This window comes from Erythrolamprus reginae, chromosome 3, assembly GCF_031021105.1.
Source record: "Erythrolamprus reginae isolate rEryReg1 chromosome 3, rEryReg1.hap1, whole genome shotgun sequence".
Classification (NCBI taxonomy): Eukaryota; Metazoa; Chordata; class Lepidosauria; order Squamata; family Dipsadidae; genus Erythrolamprus; species Erythrolamprus reginae.
This window is the reverse complement of record NC_091952.1, coordinates 170697897-170706275: the sequence shown is the minus strand read 5'-3', so window position 1 is coordinate 170706275 and position 8379 is coordinate 170697897. Positions and strand designations below refer to the sequence as shown.

General features: G+C 46.5%; 1 pseudogene; it reads left to right on the top strand.

The window, feature by feature from the left end:
* The first annotated feature begins 1479 nt into the window (after positions 1-1479).
* The window catches only part of LOC139165446 (PH domain leucine-rich repeat-containing protein phosphatase 1-like), a 54573-nt pseudogene continuing 47673 nt past the window's right edge, over positions 1480-8379 (top strand).

Below are 8379 nucleotides of genomic sequence, written 5' to 3'. Positions count from 1 at the left end.
TAACTGCTGATTAAAGCTTTCCGCTCTAATAGTTAAAACAGAAAACTGGAAGGGGTGATAGTGAGATCTTTTGCTTCTTGTCCCTCCCTTTGGCAGAAAACCCGAGTGAGTTGTCTGTGATTTGCATGGCATTGCTCCTGCTTATGCAACTGAGTGCATTGAGATGTGCAGCCAGCCTTTGCATTAAGTCCCCCAGTCATGTTTTGCTGACTGAAAACATATTTAGAATGCTTGTTGGAGGAAAAATTATTTTCTGTCTCCATCCAATGATAATGTTTGTAGATTCCTGCCAACATCATTCACTTTAGGACAGAATGTAGCATTCCTGAACAAGCATTTGGCACGAGGTTTCATTGCAGCCTTTACAGAATGAGAGCCTGTAGGAGGAAGGACGCACAGCCACAGGCAAAAGCTGCAGTTATTAATCAATCACTAAGAGGAGCAGGCTCTTTAGGCTTCCTCTGGAGAAAGAGAGGGACAATTCCCTTCTGCTTTCAGAGGCATGTTTGGCAAATTAATCAGTGGTACCATAGTCAAAACAGAGAACAAAGACTAAGATGGGGCTGAAGTATGGAAGCAGTTCTGCATTCAACATGAATGTTATGCATATGCTGACATTTGCTGGTACTCTCTTACGATTATTTTTGTTTCTCATGACCTGGCATCTGAATCATTGTCAATATTCCAGCATTGACTGTTGTTTTCTTATCCTATGGCTGCAATTATTACTTGGTTTGGATATCTGTCTTGTAATTTTAATCATGCAGATTCTATCCTGCAGAGTTGGTGCCCTCTGGATGTCTTAATTGAAAACAATGTCATTTATCCAGACTCCAGAAATGTGCCTTCTCTGTAAGAACACCTGTTCTGGAACAAAGTTCTTTCTAAGATCTGGATGATTCCCACTCTGCTGTTGTTCAGGAGAGCTGGGAAGACCTGGCTGTCCATCCAGGCCTTGGTGAGGGTGAGTGAGAGCCATTAAGCGCACCATTTTTTAATCTTTATCTTTTATTGATTTTATGTAATTAGTTTCATTGTTCTGAGTGCCTAGACTGGAGTCACTGAGGATCAGTTTAAATCAGAATATTGTAACCCAGTTTAAATATCTGGCTGACTCTGTGAAGAACAATAATTAGTAGAAACATCAGAAGCCTTGTGCAAAGATGAATAGCACAATGGAAGACCCAGTTGCTGGTCAATGATGACAGGTTAATTCAAGAGAGGAATTTTTCAAGGAGACTCATTATTTCTCTGTCAACAATACTTGAACAAGTCATGCCATAGTTAGCAACCATCAAAAACATTTAGCTATCTTACCTCCTTTACACAATATGAAGGTGTATGGAAAAACACCCTCTGATATTGAATTGCTGCTCAATGCTACCCTTATATACAGCCAAGATATTGCAATAGTTTGGACTGGACAAACATATCACCCCCACTAACAGGGAAAAAGTAATGAAAATGGAAGAAATAAAGATGCACCATGAAAGTCTGGATGGAAGAGCACCACAAAATACAGGGACACCTTCAAACGACAATGTCAAGCACACTGAAGTCAAGAAGGTTAGTAGTGAATACATCATGAGAATGAAGAAGCTTTTAAAGTCAGTGAAGAAAATACCATCAAGGCAATTAACACCTGGGCAATTCCAGTCATTAGATACTCAACTGGCATAGTGAACAGGACTTAAGCAGAATTAGAAGAATTTTAAAAAATAATGAAAATGAATCATGCTCTTCATCCACTCAGTAACACTGACAGAATCTTCTTACCAAGGAGCATAGATAGGCATGTAATGTTTACTTATTTATTTACTTATTTATTAAGGTTTTATGTTACCCATCTCACCTACTGTGACTCTGGGTAGCTTAATGTTAATGTTGCCCGGTGTATGTGTTGTGGTTGGCTCTGCCCCAGCTCCTGCCCCAAGGAATATGGAGGTAGATGTGGGGGAAACATCCACATGCCACAGGCCGGTTTTGGTCCCGATAGAATCTCCCGACGAAGTCTCCTCTGACGAAGGAAGCTTGAGTGGCAGGGAAGAGGGGAGTTTGGCAGACAGCCCAGGAGGAGATCAATCATCCTTATCACCTCTAGATTCTGAACAAGAACTTATGACAGACCCACGCATGCGTAGAGTGATGCATAGGAGAGAACAACTGAAGGATTATTACAGGAGATAAGTGAGGCAACCTGTGGTTGGGGGGGGCTGCTCTAATTAGGGCTACAGATAAAAAGAGCAGCATGTTGGTTTAGCCTCGTGGAAGTTTATCTGATTCATAGTTTCGTCAAGATGTGCTGTTTCCCTGTTCAAGACTGTGTGTGGCCTTTCTGGACTTTGGAATTGGACTCAATTTCCCAGCTACTGGGTGAGAAATTGGATTGCATTTAACCTGTGCCTTGTGTGTACCAGAAAATCCCTTTGACATTTAAAAAAGGAGTTTTTTCTGCTTTTCTGTTGATAAAGACTTTTGGTTTTCCTTCTATCATGTGTCTTTTTGGACTAATTACGCTGTAATTACGGGTGGTTGGGACACGCCGGCAGAACAGTATGTATCTACAAAGACAGTTGAAGAAGAAAAAAGGGCATTGGAACAGTACTCAAAGGACAAGAAGATCCTGTAGGACATCCTGTAGGCTTATACTGTAGAGATGAAACTTGCCAATAAAAAGACCAAATGAAGAATAGAAAAGGTACATTGCAAGGCAAAGCTAGTACAGAAAGAAAAACTATCAGGTAAAACAGATAACAAGAAGTCCTGGCAATGGCTAAGAGCCAGAAAGTTGAAGAAAAAGATAGAGGGGCTAATTCTCTTTGCATAATAGCAAGCCCTTAGAATGCTTACAAAAGAAAAGAAGTTGAAGAAACCCTGGTTGGAGCATTGCTGCAAAATAATCACACAGACTGACCACAAACAATGGCATGACAAAGTAGTAACAATGATACATTGAAAGATCTGCATGAATTATCATTTGCCTGCAAGCCAGAAATAACAAAAGCCCCAAATAGATAAAGTAATAATAATAAAAAAGAAAATAAAGAAGTAAAGTGCTTTGGAACGTTAAAATTCAAACACCCGCCACATAATACCCCAGAATTATCAATTGTTGATAAGAAAGAGAAAAAAAGTAGATAGCGGACATTACATTTAATACCTGCCTTGGGTGCTATTACAAAACAATTGGTGCACACTTAGCATTGTGTTAAGTGTACACCAGTTAGCAATGCTAATGCTAACACCATCAGTTTTGCATCACTCAGTTGCAAAAGCAGCTTTATCTGGAACAGTTCCCATCCGTTAATGTTATTTACATTTGTCTATTCAGAACTTTAGAAAGGATTTGATAAAGGGACAAAAATGTCAAGGTCTTAATATGTGACCAGACCTGCAGGTTAATCAAAGCCACAGAGATACAGTGGCAAACTCCTGCCTGGCCATTTGCTTTGGATACATGAATGCTTTTAGTCCATCCCACTCCCCATAGCATTCTAGTTGAAGTTTGGGATATTTTCATATTGCTATGTCTCAAAGAGAAACGAATCAAAACTGCAATAAAACGTCTTCTGAATGAGCAGTGAATTCAATGCAGGTAAAGTGCAGTATCATAAGTATCTGGATATTGAGAACAAGTATACCCTTATTGCAAATAATATGCCTATTTGCAAATAATATACGGGCAAATGGGGATATTTTCCCACCCTACACCAAAGGTAGAGATATTCGCCACTGTTGCCTACATTCAAACATTTGTATCTGTGAAAACCTCAACAAATATGGAATTATATATAAAGGTCGAGGGCAAATAGGGATGAGGATAGATAAAGGACAACTAAAGCCACCACACTACATGCAGAATGTAGAAGTCAAATAAGGATGAGGAAAGATAAAGGAGAACTACAAAAGCCTACACACTCCACTAGCCCCCCAAAAGAGCGAGCAGCTAGAGGAAGGAAACCTGGGGAAACTGCCTTTTCTCTCCCGCCTAACGAAGAGGGCGCGATGGCTAAAGGGACATGTAGTCTGCACTGGGAGACTTCGGGAAGCAGAGCTGCGTTTCAAGAACTACGTTTCCCAGCAACCTCTTCCTCGGTCGATTTTTCTCCCACCGTTCAATCTTTTAGGCGCAAATTCTCACGTTTTGTTTATCCCCGGAGCCCCGCCCTTTCCCAACTCACGAGGTGTGTCGTCACTCCTCATGAATATTAAGAAGGCGCTCGAACGGCATTAAGGGCGAGCGAGCGAGGGAGGCAAAGCGGAAGATTACTCTCTTTTGTACGAGGCCTGCTCTAATCAATATTCATAAGGAGCCTCTGGAGGAGAAGAGAAGCCACGCCGGGCGGGTGTGAGGGACTAAGGAAGGAGGCGGTGGCTGCCGCCTGTCGCCCCTGAGCCAGTCTCTTCGCCAGTCCCTAATGGCGCTCGCAACATCGGCAGCAGCTGTGCGGGGGGCAAGGCTGAGAGGAACTGAACATTGAGAGACACCGACGGAATGTTCACTGTTACTACGTAATCCCGGGGCCCCTCCCCCCCGCTTCGGCCGCTCGACAATCGAACCTGCGCAGGAACTCCAGCTCGGGAGCCCAGAAACGCCGGCCGGGATGATCTGCAAGGGGGAGCGGCCGAGCGACTCGGCCCCCGGCCTCGAGAGCGGCAAGGGCGCAGGACCCAGCCCACTGGAAGGGGGCGACGGAACAGCCGTCGCAGGAGCCGCCAGAACGGGGCTGGTCGGCGGCTACCAACACTACCGGCGAAGGAAACGAGGGGCCGGCTGCGTGGCTTCCTTGGCGCTAGCGGCCAAAGGGACCTCAGCGGCGGCGGTGGCGGCTATTGCCGGCAACGGCGCCAACTCCCTCCTGTTGCGGAGAGGCCGGCTGAAGAGGAATCTCTCGGCGGTTTCTTCGTCGTCCTCTTCTTCCCCCGCCGCTCCCATCGCGCTGGGGACGCGCAGCTTAGATCGGAAGACCCTCCTTCTGCTGCCCAAGCCGCCCCGGCAGCTCCAGCCTCTCCAAGCCCCAGAGCGAGACTGGGTGCGGCGGGGACCTACAGCGAGGATGCGTCCATGTCTACTATTACTATCACCCCCACCACCACCACCAGCAGCCACAGCGGGGAGATGGCGGCGGCGGCGGCTCTCTGCTCCCCGTGCTTTGCAACCTGGAGACCACCGCCGCCGAAGTGGCGCTTCGCTTGCTGCAAATCGGACACCGGGGAGGCGGGGGTAGCGCTGGCCGGCTGTGGGGGAAGGCGGCCGCCGAGGCTCCGCTGCCCCCTAAGGAAGAAGACGGGGGTTTGCTCCTGCAAGCAGGCGGGAAAGAAGAGGCGCTGCCCGAGCCCGGGGAGGTTCCGACTTCCCCGGCGGGAAGTTTCACCCCAATCCCAGTCGGGACAAGGCCCCGAAGCCGTCGAGGGGCCGCCAATGGCTTGGGAGCCGGAGAGGCGTCGGCTGTCCGGCCCAGGCGCCTGGCTCTCAATGGAGGGGAGAGCGGCTGGGCGAGCGGGCAGTCCAGCCTTTCCCCTTCCAACTGCAGCCCTGGACGGGCCTTCCTGCCGCCCCGCACCGATCTCTACCTGTCCGGCCCCCCGCTCTCTTGGGAGGATCGGATACCGAGAGTTTCAGCCCCAGCGCCGAGAGCGCCTCCGACCGCTTGGATCCTTATAGCGGAGGCGGGGGCTCTTCGTCGTGTTCTTCGTCGGAAGCGGATCTGGCGCGGACTGCGGCCAAAGAAGAAGGATCGGGATCGGGGCCTGGGTGGAATCAGCCCTGCCGGCCAGGCGACCCACATTCGGACTCCCCGGGCAAGGGCAAAGCTTTGCGGGAAAGTTCCTGCCCTGCTGATGGGGAAGCCGCCTCTCCGCAACAGCCTCCGGCCTTGTAGGTCCAGCTCCATGGGGAGACCGCCCGCCGGCTGGAATCGCACGAGAAGCCCCTGCAGATTCAAAACGACTACCTCTCGCAGCTGGGCTTCCGGGACCTGTGGCGGGTGCAGGAGGAAGGCATGGACTCGGAGACCGGCTGCCTCTCTTCCGTTTCTATGCAGGTGGGTGAGGGAATGAATGGGAGGCGTGTTTTTGTGCTCAGGGGAGCGTGTGAATCATCCCTTAACCGTGGCCGCTTCCTGGGTTGAGCAGAAGCCAGGGGATAGAGCTGCTTTCCGACCGGAATGGGAAGATCTGCTCTCCTACTCTCAGCCCGGAATAGTTTCACCTTTGAGTATTTTAATAGCACCTCTAGTCGGTCAAGTGTGGAAAACCGGGCTTCAAGCGAGTGGGGGAAAGATGTGATGGGCCTGGTGGTTTTATTTTGGTCCCTGTTACTTCTGGAAGGTTTTCCAGAAATGGATCAGAAATGTTCTAACTTCTGATACCTTTGGTCTACTTTTCCCAGTCTTGTTTATAATTCGGTTATAAGTTGGAAGAAAAAGTAAGGTGCAAGAGATCTGTGAAAAAAGTAGATCTCCTGATTGGCCTTTGGAACTTTCTTGTCTATTAATTTCTTCAGGAGTCTCATGGCCAAGGAATGAAGGTTGTCTGAAGGAACCTGGGAGGGTTCTAGATGGGGGTGTGGGCGTACATAAATGAATAGTAGTTTTCTACTATCTGCAGATACTCTTTCTCTCACACACCCCTCTCTCCATATTTACAATAAAAGAAGCGGGTCAGAAAAGTTACTACTTCACCTTTAGGAGAGAAAGCATCATCAGCTACTACCTGTACCTGAGTGGAAATTAGGGGAATGCTGGCTTAAGGCATGTGTGACACCTTTCATTAGGCAGAAGACAAAATAAATATGCATATGTGAAAGACTGAATGTTTCTGTTTTCTAGGTGGAACTAATTCTCATTTTCAAAATGATGCGCCTTGGTTTGTAAAAGTGTTCTGGGGCAAAATACAAATACAGTGGAACCCCGACATAAGAGCTGCTCTACTTAAGAGCAACTCGAGATAAGAGCTGGGAGGGGAGAGATATTTTTGTTCTACTTACAAGCCCAAATTCGAGATACAAGCGCCAAGGAGCTGTCTCCTGAAGCCAAACGCTAACTTCCGCGTTCGGCTTCAGGAGACAGCTGCGAAGCGGCGCGCGTTTTAAAAGGTTGCAGCCGGCCTGGGGGGCTCGGGGGGGGGGGGGGGCTTGCAGCTTTCTTTCTTGCTCTTTTTCTTTCTCTCTTTTACCTTCCCTTCCTCTATTTCTTCTTTTCTTTCTCCTTCCCACCTTCTTCCCTCCCTCCCTCCCTTCACTCATTCCTCTCTTACTCTCCCCTTTCATAAGTTTCCTTGCTTCCTTCCTCTGTTCCTGTCCCTTCCCCCTTTCTTTCTTTCTTTCTTTCTTGCTCTTTTTCTTTCTCTCTTTTACCTTCCCTTCCTCTATTTCTTCTTTTCTTTCTCCTTCCCACCTTCTTCCCTCCCTCCCTCCCTTCACTCATTCCTCTCTTACTCTCCCCTTTCATAAGTTTCCTTGCTTCCTTCCTCTGTTCCTGTCCCTTCCCTCTTTCCTTCCTTCCTTCCCACCCTCCGTCCATTCATTCACCCATTCCTCTCTTGATCGCTTAAAGCCGGTCCCTGGTGCAAAAAGGGTTGGGCACCTCTGTCCTACAGGATTGGGTGGCAGAGAAGTTGAACATATGTAAATTTAAAAGTTTAAGAAAGTTTACAAGTTAAGTGAAAGAAACTTCATTATTCATTTATATGTACATGTACATTTCTTCATTAAAAACATGTCTTTCTGCATAATTTAGACTAACTTTGTGAGTTTTTTGAGGGCTGGAACCAATTAAAATTATTTACATTAATTCCTATGGGGAAAAGTCGTTCGAGATAAGAGCTGCTCGACTTAAGAGCCCAGGTCCGGAACGAATTAAACTCGTATCTCGAGGTACCACCCAGGCATAGGGATATAAAAAAAGTCTGAAGATTGTCAAAAAAAAGCTGATCCATGCTATTTAACCTGTGGTTTATTTTCTCTGAAGAAGCTTTATTTAAAATCTAAGGTCAAACTCACTCTCTCTGGCCCAGTTTAGATTGATTGAATCTTGGAATGAATTTGTGTTTCTCATGTGTGAAAATCATTGCATATTAAAAATGGAAAAGGAAAAACACTTTTCTTATCTTAAATTTACTTTAATTTATTAAGATCCATAATGCTGAATGCAGCCTGCCTGCTAACTCTCTCTAAAAGTCTTGATCATCAGCTTAACTTTTAATATACTGTATATATATATTAGTTCTAGATAGAAAGCTAACTATCAATGGATCTTGTTTATGACTTCAATGTTCATTGACACACTGACTTGATATCTATTAATCTGTGCAGCACTTTTTTGGATCTGAAAGCAAAAAGGTGCCTTAGGGTGTGATGTTTCAAACTGGCCTGTTTAA